The sequence below is a fragment of the Canis aureus genome, chromosome 33 (genome assembly GCF_053574225.1).
Source record: "Canis aureus isolate CA01 chromosome 33, VMU_Caureus_v.1.0, whole genome shotgun sequence".
In the NCBI taxonomy this organism is placed as follows: Eukaryota; Metazoa; Chordata; class Mammalia; order Carnivora; family Canidae; genus Canis; species Canis aureus.
In genome coordinates this window covers 37,207,824-37,226,791 of record NC_135643.1, presented here as the reverse complement: position 1 = coordinate 37,226,791, position 18,968 = coordinate 37,207,824, and positions in this window count along the sequence as shown.

The window sequence follows — 18,968 nt, the reverse complement described above, 5'->3', positions numbered from 1 at the left end:
TACATCTTAAAAAAAATAAGTCAGACATCTTGCTGTGTTCCTACAAGTTTTTAATTTTTTTCTTTAACTATTGTGAAAATTTGAGGCTCATTTTTTTTCTTAAAGATTTTATTTATTTATTCATGAGAGAAACTGAGAGAGAGAGAGAGAGAGAGGCAGAGACATAGGCAGAGGGAGAAGCAGGCCCCCTGCAAAGAGCCCGATGTAGGACTCGATCCTGGATCCCAGGATCACACCCTGAGCCGAAGGCAGACACTCAACTGCTGAGCCACCCAGGCATACCTGAGGCTCATTTTACCTGACTTCCTTCATTATAGCTGGGGGAAATTCACAAGAACTGGATTTTTCCTTTTCATTCTGCCCCTTAGTTTCCAGTAAAAAAAATAAAAAAAATCTGCAAAAAAATTCTTTGTGCCTTTATTCTGATGCCTGTGTCTTATCTGGTTTTAAAAAGTGCTGCATACAAGAAGAAAAAGTTAGTCGAATGTTACTATAAAAGAATAATGTTAATTTCTATTTGTGTTCATGTGGAATTAAAAAAGTGATCATTTCATGATTATATACCTTCTACATCATTTTGCTACCATTAAGCTTTCAATTTAAAGCTTAAAAAATCTGCTCATTAGTATGAAAAACAAAAGTATATTTTGGTTTGTATTTGCATAAAACTAAATGACTAAAATTATTAGCAATGGTATTAAATTTTGACTGATTATTATTCTCTTCCTAGTGTCCTAATGCCAGCAATGCTTCTATCACACAGAAAGTGGTCCATTGAGCCTATCAACTTTATTATCCAACATTCCCCTCTTAAACTCCTTCCTAGGGCAGATCCACACTTCATTGTGCCTGAAACTTTTACATTTTAGAGGCTTTTCTTAGGATAAAGAATAAGGAATGTAAATATAAAATTAGGGAGGTAAATGAATTTTGAATACATATTCTAAATATAACTATTTTGAATAAAAATGGAAAAATTATCAACTAATTGCAAGTTGTACAGAGTTGAAAAGTAACACAAATAACAAAAAATACAGGAAAAATAACATGATATTAACTATTTAATTCACTCTTAAATGGTTTTTATTCAATGCTTTTAGTTGCAAGTTCTAAAATTAGTTCTTTTTATGATAATTGTATTATAGCATAACTTTCTATGGAGAGAATTAAAGGATATTTCAGATTTTCTTCAGTGTGGATAACCAAACTTTGTTTTGTTGTTATTATTGATAGCTCATAAAAATACATTTCAAATCCATATATTGTAGTAGTAATACTAAGAGATTTTTAAAAATTATCAAATGCAATCTCTATTGCATTTTTTCTTATATAAGCTAAAAGATTTAAATTAGTCCATGCACTTTGGTTCCATACATTTCTCCTTTTTTATTCACATTTATCCAGGTGAAAATGCTGTACATTACCTTTGTAAATCAGCATGGTCACTGGCCCAGCACCTTTGTGTCAGGTCCCATGGTGTATGGTAAGAATATTCCTAGAAAACATTTTTATAATGGACAGCTAACAAGTTCTAGACATATATAAATGTGACTTCAAAACATGTACCCATATCACACTAATTCTAATATAAATAATATGTCTTCTAAACAACAGCAAAACAAAGGGTTAGGAGAAGTAAAATCTTAAAAAAACACAGGGGAGAACTTGAGTAGTTTTGGTTAAAATAGTTTCCTCTTATTTTTAATTACAATCACAGATATTATCACATGGCTACAGCCCTATCCAGGGCCTTGGGAGCAGGCAGAACAAGTGAGGAGGCCTGAAGTTAAAGCTTCCTTAGCTTCAGATTAGTTTCGCTTCACTTATTCTTCACCCTACCCAGCCTAAAATCCACGAACAATTATTAGACTCATTGCCTTGCTAATACCCTCTTTCTTTTCTCTTGCTTAATAATATTAGCTTGGCCAAGCTATAGCCCTGATAAATTTAGTTCTGTGTGCTCCTACAGAGCTGCATCGGCCTGGAGAAAACTATATGACCACACTAATTAGTTCATTTTAAAGTCATAGTTTTGTGAATAAGCTGGCCCTTAGTACTTCTAGGTAATCATTCTATGTTTTCCTGGTCCATTCACTCATGTACTTTCCTAGAGAGCAATTTCATGCATTTCCTTCTCCCCTCAAATCCCTAATACCTCACATCTTTACTCACAGCTGATAACCTAGCTTCTTGTCTTACTGAGAAAACAGAAAAAAAACTAAGAGGGGTTTCAAAGTATTCACCTACCTATCAGCATCTGTACCCATAATTCTTTCTCCTAATACTGTGGTGAAGTATCCTGGCTCCTAGGCAACAACTCATAGCCTCACTTGAGAATAGCATCTCATCTTGTCTTACTTCTTAGAGATTCATACTTCAGCCATTGCCCTTATTCTGAATATCAGCTTTTCCTGTCTATTGCATCTGTAATTTATATTTCTAATATATAAATATATATTTATTTCCCCAGAATTTTAGATGCTTATATCCAGCTATCTATTCAAAGTCTCATTTTGGTCACTTTTTAGATGAGTAATAGGCATCTGAATTTTAGTATGTTTCTTCCCAAGTCACTGATACTTCCTCCTCAAAACTCCTACCTGATTCGGTATCCTTATGTCTGTCAGTGCAACTCCAATTTTCCAAAAACTCAAGTCTAAATGCTGGAAATTGACCAATGGTATCTTTTCCTTTTTCTCCCACTGTTCATCCTGTCCTTTAGCGAATTCTGTTGACCTCATCTTCAAAATGTAGTCAGAATTAAACTATCACCATTTCCATTGCTATAATTCTAGTTTTTACCACATCTCTCTCCTGGACTTGTGCAACACTTGTTACCACCCTTGCCTCACTTCACGTTATTTTGTTTAATTCATCAAAAGTACAAATCAGATTATGCCTCTCCTCTGTTTAAAACACCTCCATTGTAGTCATGCTTTTCTAAGAGGAAAAGTCAAAGCACGAATAATAACCTATAAAATCCTAGACAGTCTGAACCCCAATGCTTCTTAGTTCTTAGACCGGTGTCCTATTGCCCCTCTTACTCTGGTCCCATTCTTATATCTCAGGTATCCTCCATTTCAAGGGACTTGGGACTTGCTGTTTGCTTTGCCTGAAAAGCTCTTCCTTTAGGTACACATTCCCTTTCCTCCTTTACTTTTTTGCTCAAATATCACCTTCTCTGACAATTCTATTTAAAATTCCACCCTCCAACTTTTCTTTTACCCTTTCCCAGTTTGGTTTCCCTCCACAACAAACTTATCACAAACTTTACGTATTCAACTTGTTGCTGTTATTGTTTTCTGTCTCCATGCATTCTAAGGTTAATACCTTGAAGGTAGAAGTATTTATTCATTCATTCATTCATTCATTCAGTAGGAGTGCTGACAATATAATTGGCCCTCCATCTTGTGGATGTTTACTTGCTTATGTGTTCAGAGCTCTGGGACATCAATGTACATAACTCAGAAATGGCCTGCCAAGGCTATGGTAGGGAGAGCCTTGTTCTGGTTTCCCATGAATCTGTTAGACATCATAAAGTATTTCCCCTTACAGACGTGTAGGTGGTACCACCAGATCTAATTAAAGGTTAGCTTAATTAGATGCATGTAAACACTTTGAAATGGATGAAAACCCTTTGCTCTCACTACAATTCAACCCCACCATCCACCCCCTATGTATCTCCTTCCTCTGTGAAATCTGTAGATTAAGGTCTGTGTTTTGAGAATAACTATTTAGCTCTTGATTGTCACCTGCCCCATATTCCTCTGTCAGTAAGTTACCCTGAATAAAACTCTTTCTAAACTGCATGGAGTTTTCTAGTCTTTAAGTACCTTCTCACTTTGAAGGATCCTTTACTTTCTCTCTCCCACTTTCTAACATTTCTTTATTGCAATTATCACAACATTTAGAATTTTGCTTGAAAAATATTTGGCACCTAAGAGTTTTTTAATGAATGTGTGAATAAAAATTAAGTTAATCTTAAAATGACACTTGGCATATAAAAAGAAGTTTAAAAAGCTAATTTAATGGCTGAAACAAACATTTTAACAGAGAGAGATGAAAAAATAAGATTATTAGAGACTTACTGCATATCAGATACCAAACTTAATTCTTGAAGTTAAAGGACTCATTATGTTAAAAAAAAGGTAAAAGAGAAAATTTAAAAAGGTAATGGCTATCAAATCTTTGACTGGTGGGAGGTCTTTTATGCATAAAAGCAAATAAAGATAAAAATATTTTAAGGGAACAGAAACTATAATGAAGGAAAATACTGATTAATATAATTACTTCTGGATATATGTAAAGAACATAACCAAAATTTGAAACTGAATGTTTAAAACAAATAAGTAAATAAAACTTTAATAATCTAAAGGGAGATATTTTAAAAAACAGAAGATAAGTATAGGAGATAAATAGAAAATTCAGAAAAAGATATTTACACTTATTAGAAGCAGGATGTTGCCTGAATGCTAACTTTTGACATGGTTCTTGGAAAACATATCTGCAACATTATCAAAAACCTATTTTGCTGTAAACTTCTGTAGTATATTGAATAATGCTCCCTCTCCTCAGGTAACAATATGTCCACCTTGAATCTGTAAATAGACCTTATTTGGAAAAATGTCCTTTCAGGTATAATCAAGGTAAGGATCTTAAGATGAAATTATTGTGTATTGGAGTGGGCTCAACATCCAATGACAAATACTATAAAGAGAAAAAAGAAGAGGGAAAGACACAAGGAGGAGAAAACACTGTGAGAATGGAAGTAGAGATTCAAGTCACACAAACCATAAGCAGGGGCCTGGAATTACGAGAAGCTGGGAAAGGCCCCTAGAGCCCTCAGAGGGAGTGTGGTCCTGGTAACACCTGGATTTTAGACTTCTGGCCTCCAGAACTAAAAGACAATAAGTTTCTTTGTCTTACACCACCTAATTTCTGATGATTTGTAATAACACCCATAGGAAACTAATACATTTTCCTACACCTGAGGGGCTCAGAAAAGAAAACAACACGTCTATATATGCATACACACAGACAGACACACACACACATATACATACGTGTCCACTTTTTCTAATCTGAGGTGGGAAATATCACTTAATTTTCTTAAACAACATTCCAGTTTTTCAAGAGTGTTTGGTTACTTTAAGATATGTTTGCTAGTGTTCACGTTTGGTGGGTGTCCCTTGGGTGTCTAATGGTTCTGCATATTTTGTGAGAAAGCCATAGATTGTTCTTTTTTTCAGACTATCTTTTTGAAGGTACTTTAATGGAAAACAATCTTAGAAAATAATTTCTCCCCCTTTGTAGGAAAGGGTAGCCATGTTTACTATTCATTATCAAAGATTGTGGTTCTTAAGCTCAGGGTTTGTCTTCAATAGCACAACCTTCTATGTGTACAGGTGTCATCTGGCCTTTCTTAGGTGGCTCTGTGATAACTGGGGCTTGTGGCATAGTGAACTGTGACTCAGCTACTGCATTTGCCATGATTAATAAACTACTTTCTCTGATCCAGATATCTCGTATCTTCTAGCAGCATCCATAAAACTGTGTCAGGCTAACTTGTTAGCTTGTAAGTAGCACAAAATCTATTTTTCAGAGAGTCTTCTTAATAGTATGACTGTCAAACATGCATCTCTGTTTGGCCTTTGTCTAGGCTATGAGTTCATGATAAACATTTGTAACAGTCTACTGGGTATTATATCCCAAAGTGCCCATAACATCCCATACTAGATATGTTCTGAAATTCAGCTCATAATTTTTTTCAAGTACTTTTTCCCTTCTTTGAACCAAAACCTCAGTTAATATGATTACCATTTGTCTCTTCTTTCTTTTGCTTCATAAAATCTGCCAATACTTCCTGTTAATTTTATTTCCAAAATTGCTTGCATATGCTCTTGTCTGTATAGCTGTCTCTGGGTCTTTTTTTTTTTTTCTTGAACAATTTGAAAATCTCTTTTAAATTTTTTTAATAATAAATTTATTTTTTATTGGTGTTCAATTTGCCAACATACAGAATAATACCCAGTGCTCATCCCATCAAGTGCCCCCCTCAGTGCCCGTCACTCATTCACCTCCACCCCCCGCCGTCCTCCCCTTCCACCCCTAGTTCTCAGTGTCTCTGGGTCTTTTAAGAAGCAGATGTCAAGCAGATGCCAATGTGTTAGTTTTATTAGGGAAATATATGAAAGAGGTGACAATTCTGGAAAGACTAGCCGTGCCAGTAGGTCATGAGACAAGACTGCCCTGGAGAAAAAGAATGAAATTTGGATGGGAGTGTCTGAGAATGCCATAGAATTTGAGAAAAGTTGAGCAAGCCATGAAAGACTTTTAAGTCTAAGCCAATACTCAGAGGTTCCTTATGTCCCCCAGGAAAGGGCCTGCCTTAGTATTCCTGCTGAGATCTATAATATGCCTGAGGGCAGTCTGGGTTGGCAATAATGCCTCAGCCTGGGTGACCTGAGTCAATTACTTTCCCCTTTTTTGGACATCTGTGAAATGCTGTTTCCTGGTTGTCATAGCACTCATGCAGGTTTTTGTGGTTTTAATAATGGTTTTAATATGTAGCTTTATCTAGAAATTCTCTGTGAGAATGTGTCCTAAAGTGTGTTACTAGAATTAAACTTTTCAAGTACAAATCTATTTACTTCTTTGTGAGAAATTATGAACATGTTCTTATTACTGCTGTCCTTTCATGTCCCATCCTTTTAAAGGACTGTACCTACCTCAGTATTTCAAGAAAGAATATCCTAAGCTCTGCTTCCAAATTCAATGAGTTAATTTGGCATAGCAGTAGATTTTTGGCTATTTTCCCTGTTTAGTGACTTAAACAAAACTTTATAAATTTTGAAGTTCATCATCAGAGTCTCCTTATACAATTTCTTCTACCTGGTATTTTAAGTTATAATTATAGCACTTACACCTAGAAGTTTCTTTGTTCGGGCCCCCAAGCTCTTCTGCTCACCTTATCTTCCACTCCATTCCTCTCAGGTGTTCTGATTTTGATGTTAAAGTCTCTGCAGTGGCATGTCTGACAACTTAATTAGACCTGCAGACAGCTCTTGTGAAAAATTTCTTCCACAGGGCTTGGAACTTGAGTGCATAAAAAGGTATGCTTATATTCTTATGTTTTTTTGACAGTTATTAAATATTCATCTAATAAAGACTTGGTATTATTCTCCACATAAATTTCATATGGGTCATAGTTTATATACATCTGCTTATTTTAATTATTTTTAGTTTTTTTTTAATATGATAGGACTGTATATTTAAGGGTTTTTAAAATTTCTTTCTTGCTTTTAGAATTTTTCTTTTCTGGCATTTATTTTAATAGTTTCTATTTTCCCAAAATCTTAATTGTCTTCACTCTCAGTTATTTAAAGAATTTAAAAATAAATATAACTTCATGTTTTCAAATTGTGATTGTAATCTAATTAAAAATTAAACTAAACTAAATGTAGAGGTTAATAAATGTTGAAATAATTATGTTTTCAGAATATTTTACTAAAATACTCAAAATCATTTATTAAAATTAAAATGAATAACAAATTATAGTTAAATGAAATTAAGTAAAAAATTTAAAAAATGTTTTATTTAATCTTTGGCATTTTTATTAAATCTTATTAAATATTTTTAGAAAAATAAAACACTTTGCAGTTCAGTGACATGTTACCAAAGTAAAAAATGGTATTACACTTTGATTGTTCATTTTATTTTTATTTATTTTTATTTTTATTTTTATTTTTTTCATTTTATTTTTCAATTGGACAGTGCCACAAGGTGCTCAGACATTTGGTCCATTTTTCAGGGTGTTTCTGTAAGTGTTTCTGAATGAGATTAACACTTAAATTGGTTGACTGTGTAAAGCAAATTGCACCCTTTATTGTGGGTAGCCTTTATCCAATTAGTTGAAGGTCTGAATAAAAGGAAAAAGCTGACCTTCCACCAAATATGTGAACATTCCTTCCTTCTTTCTGATTGCCTTCTAGCTGCGACTTTAACATTGGCTCTTCCTGGGTCTTAAGCCAGCCTTAGAACTCAGAGTATACTACTAGCTCCTCTGGGTCTCTAGCTTGCCATTCACTCTGTGAATATTGGAACTAGTCAGCCTCTGAAATAACATAAGATAATTCCTTACAACCAATCCCTGTCCTCTCTCTTTCTGATTTCCATATTCATCTATATCATCTATAACTACTTCTATTGGTTCTTTTTCTCTAGAGTACCCCAATACATTTTTATGCACATTATGTCTAAATTATAATATACTCACATATACATATAGATTTAAAAATAGAATGGATAATTTAGTGTTGAAAAAATCTCCTTGGCCACTGCAGGCCATTGTTTTGGACTCCGTGTTAACTTGTGCATATCCTGGTATCACAAACTGGGGCGCCAAAAAGACAAGAAAGCAGATGCTTGACACTGTTTCATTATACAAGAATTTATTACATTTTTGCTATCTGAGAGAAAGGACGTGACAAGTTAATTAGTCTTTTATCTTATCTAAGCACTTCTATCACTCAGCTTCTCTCTGCAATGCAAAATAGTGTTTGTCTACAGCAATGGCAGTAACACCATCTGCCAATCTCTGGGACACTCAGAGGTAGTTGTGTCTTGCTATGAGGATCTAGAACAAGAGATATGGAGAAGTATTCCTTAGGACTTGAAAGGCATAGGTCACAGCTGCAAACATGTAGATTGCATATGAGTGCTGGTTGAATCCCAAGTAGACATAATTAGTGTGTGTGTGTGTGTGTGTGTGTGTGTGTGTGTGTGTGTGTGTGGTGTATTTGTATGCTCATGATTTCGGAGTCCCTTAATAACGACAGATCTAAATTAGTGGTCCCTCTTTCCTGGGTGTCATGATGGTGGTGAGAGAATTATCCCATAAGTTTACCAACTTTGTTGGAGTTTAAAAATTTTAAGGTCTAATGTGAGGTTCATTCTAGCTATACACTGAATGTTTATGCCCCCCATTCATATGTTGAAATCTAATTTCCAACGTTGTGGCACTTGGAGATGAGGCTTTGTTAAGTGAGGGCAGAGGTAGTACCTTATAAAAGAGGCCACAAAGAGCTCACTCACCACCATTCACCATGTGAGGTTATAGCAGTAAGATTGCCATTTATGAGCCAGGAAGCAGACCCTTAACTTGGATTCCTCAGGCTCCAGAACTCTGAAAACTATATTTTTTGTTGTTTATAAGTCAGTCTATGGTATTTGATTATAACAGCCTGAAAAAACCTGACACTGTAAAAGAGAAAGTAGAACTATTTTGGAGTATATACTGCATTAATCAATAGTGAGCAACAAACACAATTTCTAATATTGCAGCCACTACAATCTACTGATGTAGACCCATATTAAATGGGTGATTAGGCTGAGTTTGTGCTAGTAACTATATAAACTATATAAACTATCTAATTAGACAGTCTAACTAGTAAAGCATGAATTACTGCCATGCCTGGGAAAGTGAGATATGATAAAAATTAGTTTCCATTAGATACACATACAAATATTAAAGAAGTTGGTATCCAAAGAGGATTCTCTGTTTATGAAGATGTCCTTGGGGTACCTGGGTGGCTCAGTGGTTGATCATCTGCCTTCAGCTCAGGCCATGATCCCAGGCTTCCTGCAGGGAGCCTACTTCTCCCTCTACCTATGTCTCTGCCTCTCTCTGTGTCTCATAAATAAAATCTTTAAAAAAATGTCCTCTATTATGAGAATTAACATTTAAGAGAATACCTGAACAATGATTATGACTTAGTCAGGCCTGGAGTCTTACATTTGAACTTTATTGCCACATAATTTGTACTTGGAGCAGTAAGAATATATGTAGCAAAGTATGAAGTGGATCACAGTAGAGAATAGGGTCCAGAATAATTTTAACGTTTTGTCATCAGGCAGACAAAACTGAGGCACACTGGCCAGAAAACATAGTTTGGTTTGACTGATTAAAGTCATTTTGGAGTTTTCTTGGCAACGACTGGATCCTTAATCTAGTTAGCTGAATTATGAATTATGTTTTTGTCGCTCTGTAGATTTTTATATTTTTTATTTTTTTAAGATTTTATTTATTTATTCATGAGAGAGAGAGAGAGGCAGAGACACAGGCAGAGGGAAAAGCAGACTCCATGCAGGGAGCCTGACGTGGGACTCGATCCCGAGTCTCCAGGATCACGCCCTGGGCTGAAGAGGGCGCTAAACCGCTGAGCCACTAGGGCTGTCCAACTGTGGATTTTTAAAGTGTCATTGTGCTCTGAGGACTGACCAATTCAAGTGTTTAACCATACCTGTAGGACAAAAATAAGTCAGACACATTAATGAAATCATCATTAACTGGGGAAATTTTGGAACAAATTTCTGAGGGAAGATCAACAAATAAGTATATTAGTTAAGAGAGTCCAACACCAGAACCATATCAATAATATGGAATGATGAGCCAAATAGAACACATTTAATATGTAAATTTAGAGTCCAATGCTAGGGTTCAAGGAATAACTATAAAATCTCAAAGGAGACAGTGGCTCAATAGCATCCTATATAATTTAGATATTTCAATTTCTAGTAATTTCAGGGTGAATCAACAGTAAAAGATGTCTCCGAATATGCTAAAAATATTTCAAGGTCCTCAAATGAAAGTACAACTTTTAGAGTGAAAAAGGCAATGTGTTTGGTTTTTTTTAGTTTTAGACAAGAAAATAAAAGGTAAAATGATAAACCGGAAAACATTTAGAAGACATTTGGAAGTTATAGGAATGATGACAGTGCACAAAACCAGAAGGTATTTATCCTATAACAGAGAAAACTCAGTTGTCTTTAACTGTGTGAAAAATTATCCTGAAAAACTAGATTAGACTCGTTCTTTAGGTTCTGGCTTCTAGTTAGATAAAGTTGTCAAGAAAGGAAATTGGAATATGTGGCACTTTATCAGAGATGGAAAGGAGGTGATTGGTTTAGCAGAATAAAGATCTGGGGGGAATAAGTACCATTTGAGAAAACAGCAGCTATACAGCTTGAGGCAGAAAGGAAAAAAGAGTCTGGAAAAACAGTATTCCATACACAAATACTATGTTACGAATGATGTGTGTGTGTATACATACAGATATATTCAATTATATGTGTGCCTTAAAAAATCATTTCACTGGGGCACCTAGGTGGCTCAGTGGGTTGAGTGGCTGGCTCTTGATTTTGACTCAGGTCATGATCTCGGGGTCCTGGGATCAAGCTCTGCATTGGGCTTCATGCTTGGTGGGGAGTCTGCTTGAAGATTCTTTCTCTCTCTTCCTCTTTCTCTGCCTGTCTTCTCTACCCACCGCTTGTGTTCTCGCTCTAAAATAAATAAATCTCAAAAAACATCATTTCACCAAAGACCAACCTAGAGTCTAAAGTTATATACACACACTCAAAGTGGAAGAAAATGGCATTTTCTTCAATGCATTTCAACAATGATGTCCCTTCAAACTAATCAGAGTTGCTTTCCTATAGGTTGGTTCAGTGAGGGCAACTGATCCTTTAGATTGTTTTTCTAGATTATATCTTTGAAAATAAAGAGTACTAGCATATTTGGCTAAAAGGTAAAGTTGTAATGACTAAAAGTCTTCTACATCCACTTAGGCAAAATTACGGATTCAAGTTTATTTATTTTTCGTTTTCCTATTTCATATAGAAAAATGCACTAAACAGTTGACTATTCAAAGGCAGATAATTGAAGTTTATCTGCAAATATTTTCTCAACTTTTTGGTTGACATACTTAGCACTAATTTTGCTAAATTAATGCCTTTGTTAATATTTTATTGCCTTCTTTTCTCCCAGAGGGTTATTTCAGGATAATTTTCTTATGTGAATTTTAATCATAATTCTGTAGTCAAAAACTACCCTTTTCTTAATTATAATTTCCTTAGGAGAGCCTTAAAGATTGTATCAGATTCCTTCTCAAGTGTGAGTAATGCATTCAGTCTGATTAAATAAAAGATAAAATAATTTAGAATTCAGCAGATGAGAATAGTAGAGAAGAATGTAGAACAAAAGCAAGCCTGTAGTTAAAAAAAAAAAAAAAAGCCTTTTTTTTTTTTTTCAAAACATAAGTACCTCCCTGATGTCCTGTGGCCTTTTACAGAATGTATTCCTGTGTGTGTGTGTGTGTGTGTGTGTGTGTATACCAATTCAATCTTTTTTTTTTTCCAATTTAATTTTCATAAGAAGATTTTGTTAGAAGGGTTATCCTGTATTTTGAAAATCAAAAAAACATATTCATAGACGCTCAACAACTTTACAAAGACCCTAAGCCAGTCTTCTTTCAGCTCAGGGTAGTTTCCACTTTTAATAGACTACTTTCCTAGGAATGCTTTACTGAAAAACCAAATAGACCAATCGATTAAGAAGGAAGAATGAATGACATTACCATCATGACAGAATGATTCCTTCCCTTGGTTTCTCCTCAATTTACAATCAATAAAACATTTATAACCAATAAAATTTCTTCTTTATAGCACACTAGGTCACTGGGGAGATCTATTCAACTGTATATCTGAAGGTGAGTGGATTGCACTGAATGGAGGCAGTAGAACTGTAGGAACAGTTCTGGAACCAGGGGAAAAGTGGAAGCAGCACATATGTAACCCCAAAGGCACAAGCAACAACAACTGGTGAGCCCTCTGGCAGGGGGTGCAGAGGATAAAAAGAGCCCACTCCCAAACATAGCCACAAGTCAACACAGGTAAGAGACACCAAAAACTTGTGCTATAGCATCACCTGCTGGAAAACAAAAGAAAGACCTCTATTCCCACACTGTTGAACTGTTAAAATCAAAGTAAACAAAACTTTGTCTTAGGGAAAAAGGTATATACTACCTCAAATGCACTGGCAGAGTTGCATCATCAAACACCATGAAAAATCATGGTAATATCTATTACAAAAATAAAATAAGAATTCTCCAGCAACCAAACTCAAATCAGGGATGATTGCAATCTGAGAATTCAAAATAACTTCTATAAAGAAATTCAATGAGCTACAAGAAAATTCAGGAATAAAATAAACGTAGAGAAGGAGTAGTTTACTAAGGAGATTGAAATTATGAAAAAGAAACAAACAAATTTTACAGCTGAAGAACTCCGTGAGATGAATAACACATTAGAAAGCATTGGAAATAGAGCAGGTCAGATGGAAGAGACCAAAATAAGTGCACTGTAGGATCAAATCTAGAAATGATTCATGTGGAAAAGGAGATAGAACAAATATTTTAAAAAGTGAAGAAATCCTACAAGAGTTATCAGACTCCATTATGAGAACCTACATAAAAATAATGGATATACCAGAAAGTGAAGGTATTAGAGAGGTTATTAAGGAAATAAAAGCTGAGAACTTCCCAAACCCGGGGAAGGAACTAGACACAGTCTTTCCATAAAGTTAATAGTCCGTAAAGTTAATAGATCACTTATGATCTCAATGAAAAAAGACCCTCTCCAAGATAAATTATAAAAAAGCTGTCAAAAGTCAATGATAAAGAAAAAATCCTAAAGGCAGTCAGGATTAAAAAAAGAAAGAAGAGAAAGTTACCTACCAAGAAATTCCCATCAGACTATCAGCAGAAGTTCTGTAGGCCAGAAGAAGACAGTAGAATTATGTATTCAAGGTATTGAAAAATAAGAATTGGCAGCAAAGAATACTCTAACTAGCAAAGTTATTCTTCAGATATGAATGAGAAATTAAAGCTTTCTTAGACAAACAAAAGCTGAGGGAGTTTACTACCACCAGATCTATCTTACAAAACATGTTGAAAGGAGCTCTTCTACCTAAAAAAAAACGAAGCCCAAAATGACACAAGACTTTGAGTAAGGTGATAGGCAAACAGAATCAGAAAATTTAAGCTCATTTAGAACACAGTGTTAAACAATTACAGCATAAAGGATAAGGGGGAAAAGTATTAAAAATAACTATAGCTACTCCAGTTTGGTAATAAACTTACAGCATAAAAAAGGATAATTTGTGACAACAAAAATATGAAAGAGGAGGAGGAAAATGATGAGACCTATATAGGCAAATAAAGATAAGTTTCTATCAGCAAAAAAGGAACTGTTTGGTCTATGAAATGTTTTATACTAACCTCATGATAACCACAAAACAAAAATCTAGAGCAAAAGACACAAAACACAAGAAAAGGAAAACTGAACAAATAATAAAAAACCACCAATCTAAAAAGATAAACAGGGACAAAAAGAAAAATAAACAATGGAAGTACAAGAAACCAGAAAATAAAAGATAAAATGTCAGTAGTAAGTCTTCATATATCAATTATCACCCTAAACATAAATAAATTGAACTCATTAATCCAAAGGCATAGAGTGGCTGTATAGATTAAAGAATGAGCCTTTAGTTACATACTGCCTTCAGAAGACTCATCTCAGTTCCAAGGAGTGGAATATGATGCTCCAAGCAATTGGTAATCAAAGGAAAGCAGGTATAGGCATACTTAGACAAAATAGACTTCAAGTCAACAATGGCAGCGAGAAACAAAGAAGGTCATTTTGTAATGTAATGTAACAGTCAATACGCCAGGAAGATATAATAGCCATAAATAAATGTGTTCCCAACAGTGAGCACCAAAACATATTGAGCAAATACTAACAGATCTTAAGGGAGAAATATATAATAATATAATAGTAATAGGGGACTACAGCACTGTACTATGAACAATGGATAGATTGTCCAGACAGAAAATCAACAAGGAAATGTTGGGATTGAATCACACTTTAGAAAAGTGGACTTAAGAGGAATATATATGTATAAATTCCATACACCAGCAACTGAATGAATATGCATTCTTCTCACACACATACAACATTTTTCAGAATAGATCATATAACAGGCCACAAAACTAACCTTAGCAGGTTTAAGAAAATTGAAATCATACCAACTATCTTCTTTGACCACAGTGGCATGAAATTAAAAATCAACAAGAGAAAAATGAATAGATTTGAGAATATGTGGAAAATAAACTATACACTTGATCAATGGATCCCGAAAGAAATCAAATGGATCAAAGAAGAAATCAAAAGTGAAGTAAAGTATCTTGAAACAAATGAAAATGAAAATACAACATACCAAATGTTGTGGGATACAACAAGAACAGTTCGAGAGGAAAGTTTATAGCAATAAACACATATATTAGGAGATTAAAAAGACCTCAAATAAGCAACCTAACTTTATACTACTAGGAACTAGAAAAAGGAGAACAAATTAAGCCTAAAATTAGTAGAAGGAAGATAATAGCAAAAATCAAAGCAGAAATAAACATGGATCAGAAAAACAATGGAGAAGATAAAGAAAACCAAAACTACTTTTTTTAAGAGACAAAATTGACAGGTCTTTAACTAGACTAAAAAAAAAGGGAAGATTCAAACGCACAAAATTAGAGATAAAGGAGGAGACATTACAACAGATACTATAGAAATACAGAGAATTGTAAGAGGCTGCTATGAACAAGTTATATGCCAACAAATTATGTGATCTAGAAGAAATGGATATATTTCCAGAAACACAAAACTGACCAAGACTGAATCAGGAAGAAATAAAAAGTTTAACAAACCAGCAACAAGTCAAGAGATTCAGTCATAATCCCAAAGCTCTCCACACAGCATACTATATAGTCAGATGGTTTCATTGGTGAATTCTCTGAAACATTTGAAGAAGAATTAACACCAATCTTGCTCAAACACTTTCAAAAAACATCGTAGAAGAGGTACCACTTCCAAACTCATTCTACAAAGCCAGCATTACCTTGATATTAAAACCAGAAGGATACTACTAGAAAACTATAGACCAAAATCCCTAAGAAATAAAACAAAAAGTCTCGATAAAATAGTAGCAAACCATATTCAAGAACACATTGAAAGGATTATACATCATGACCAAGTGGGATTTATCTCTGGAATGCAAGGATGACTCAGCACACACAAATCAATAAATATAATTCATCACATCAATAAAACAAACAATAAAAGTCACATAATCATCAAGATGAAGAAAAAAATTGACAACAAATATGCAACAGCCTTTCATTAAAATCTCCCAACAGATTGTATATAGGATGAACATATCTCAAAATAATAAAGGGGATATATGATAAACCTGAGCTAACATACTTAAAGGAGAAAAAATGAAAAGCGACTTCCTCTGAGATCAGGAATAAGACAAGCTTACCCATTCTCACCAGTTCTATTCAAAATACTATGAGAAGTCTCAACTGGAAGATTTAGGCAAGACAAAGAAATAAAAGGCATCCAAATTGGGAAGGAAAAAGTAAAACTGTTGCTACTTGCTGATAATATAATCTTATGTATAGAAAAATCCCAGAGTCATTCAAAAAAATATTAGAATCAATCAATGTGGCAGGTTACAAAATCAACCCACAGAAATCAGTGGCATTCTCTTACACTAATTATGGAGCACCAAAAGAAGGACTAAAGAAACTATCCTAATCACAATAACATCAAAAACAATAAAATACTTAGGAATAAATTTAACCAAGGAGATAAAAGATCTGTGCAAATGAAAATGAAGACTTTGCTAAAAGAAATTGAAGAAGGCACAAACAAATGTCTTTCTACCTGTCTTCCCAATTACTAGTCTTTATTCTGAGCAGGATATATCATCTGTTGATAAAGGTGTGATTATGTAAAAATGGGAATTAGAGAAGCCTGGAAATGTTTACATAAACAATTTATTGGAATGCAGTACAAAATCAACTAAAAAGTAAAAGAAGCTTCACCAGCATTGAGAAATTAATGCAGATTGAAATCTAGGGCTTTGTGGTGAAACTGATTGGTGTGTTCCAAGAGTGTTCAAAATTCCAGAATAAGAATCTAAGAACACTAACATGGCATTATTAGAAGTGGGAAAGAGCAATTCAAGAATGGGGGCCTCCTTGTCACTTAAATGGTCAGGACCAAAAAGCATCAAGATATAAGCTCTGTGGGAACATAGAATTGTCTGTTTAATTTACTGTAGTAACCCTGGCACCTATAATCCTGTTAGCATATAGTAGTTGTTTAATCAGTATTTATATCAATGAATTAAATAAAAATCTGGAAAGGAGAACAATTACTAACAATGCATGTGATAGATATTCTAGGAGACTTTTTTTATTTGATTGAATTTTCTTTAAAATACAGTTTTAGTGGGCACCTGCGTGGCTCAGTGATTGGGCGTCTGCCTTTTGATCGAGTCCCACATTGGGCTCACTGCAGGGAGCCTGCTTCTCCCTCTGCCTATGTCTCTGCCTCTCTATGTGTGTTTCTCATGAATAAATAAATAAAACCTTACAAAAATTAAAAAAAATATACTTAGTTGTAAAAATTACTAGTTTGAGAATGAACTTGTCCAATATGTGATTCTTCTTTCTTCTAACTAAACATAATCATCAAATGACAATGTCAAAAATCTTAGTCTAGAAAGAGTAAATTTGAAAGAGGGTTGAGTGATAAATAACATATGCTTTTACTTCTTGACCAGATCAGATTAGTATTGATTTTCTTTGTGTTGAAAGCAGAGTGTTTTATGCCTCTTTGGATTTATCTTTCTAGTTAATTTATTGTTGATGGAAAACACTAAGTATCAACTATGATTTTGTTAGAGCAGAGATCTTCTGTTATCACTGGCAATTCTGAGATTATCAGAGTAAAAATGTGTATTGAGGGAGCCAGTCTATAATTGTGCTTATGGGACAATTATTATTCAGGCACAGTTTTTAGAAAGCTTGCTTTGATAACCAAAAAGTATCTTTTGGACTGATCGCTTTTTTAAAGGATTATTTATTTATTTGAGGGGGGTGGAGAGTGCACTTGTGTGTGGGGAGATGATGGGGTAGGGTTGGGTGAGCAATGAGGGGCAGGGAGAGAATCTCAAGCCAACTCCCCACTACTAAGTGTGGAACCTGCCACAGGGTTGCATCTCTTGATCCTGAGATTATGACTTGAGCTGAAATCAGGGTCAACTGACTGAGCCACTCAAACACCTGATTATTTTATTAATAGCTGCCTAAATGGTATATTTCACAAGCAGCTAGAATTTCAGTTTCAAAGAAATAGGAAGCAAGAATTAACAGAAAGGTATGGAGATTTTTAGGTCATGAAAATCCTGAGAAAATTTCAAGTTCACTCATTTCAGTGATCTCTGTTAACAATATAAAGAAATGACAGTATCTACACAGCAAGATTGCAATTTTGTGTTTCTGTCATACTGATAGAATGTAACTGATATTTTGTGATGCTAATTAGATAATAAATAGAGTAAAAATTTGCCCACAATATTTAAAAGGCTTTATTCTACTTGGAAAACTAAGTCAAATATTTCATTCCTCATCGGGTAGAGAAAATCCACACTTATTCTGTATAAATGTGTCTTCTCTAAAAGCATAGCCACAGACAAGAAACTGGTATTTATATGATTGAAAGTATTTACTTTCATTTAAAAACAAACATTTTTTTGAGAAAAAATTAGGATTTTAACTTCCTCTATTTTTGAAGTTTTGTAGGAGTACTTTGAACTCCTAGGCAATCAGTGTGTATGTTGAAGAAGGTGAGACAATATTAGGAAAAAAATATCTTTTGTATTTTCTTATGCCCTTAGAAGCATAGCAACAATAATCTTGAGTTTAAGAATTTCTGGACTAATCGTTTATTGATCTGCTTGTCAGGTTAGCTCTATAAATAGTATCTTAATAAATGAATGAATAATTAAATTAATAAATGCATAGATTAACACACAAAATAATACCCAAATTATCTATCACAGGGGGGATTTGGTGTTTGTTGATGACTAACTTTCTTCAGGCTCTCTCCTCTAATACTATCTTATTAAAGAGACGTGGTAGACATGAAAATATGGTACTCCACTTTTGTGCCCTTGGAAGCATAATGGATGCCCCCAACCAGTTCCATTATCATGTTGAATCAAAGCT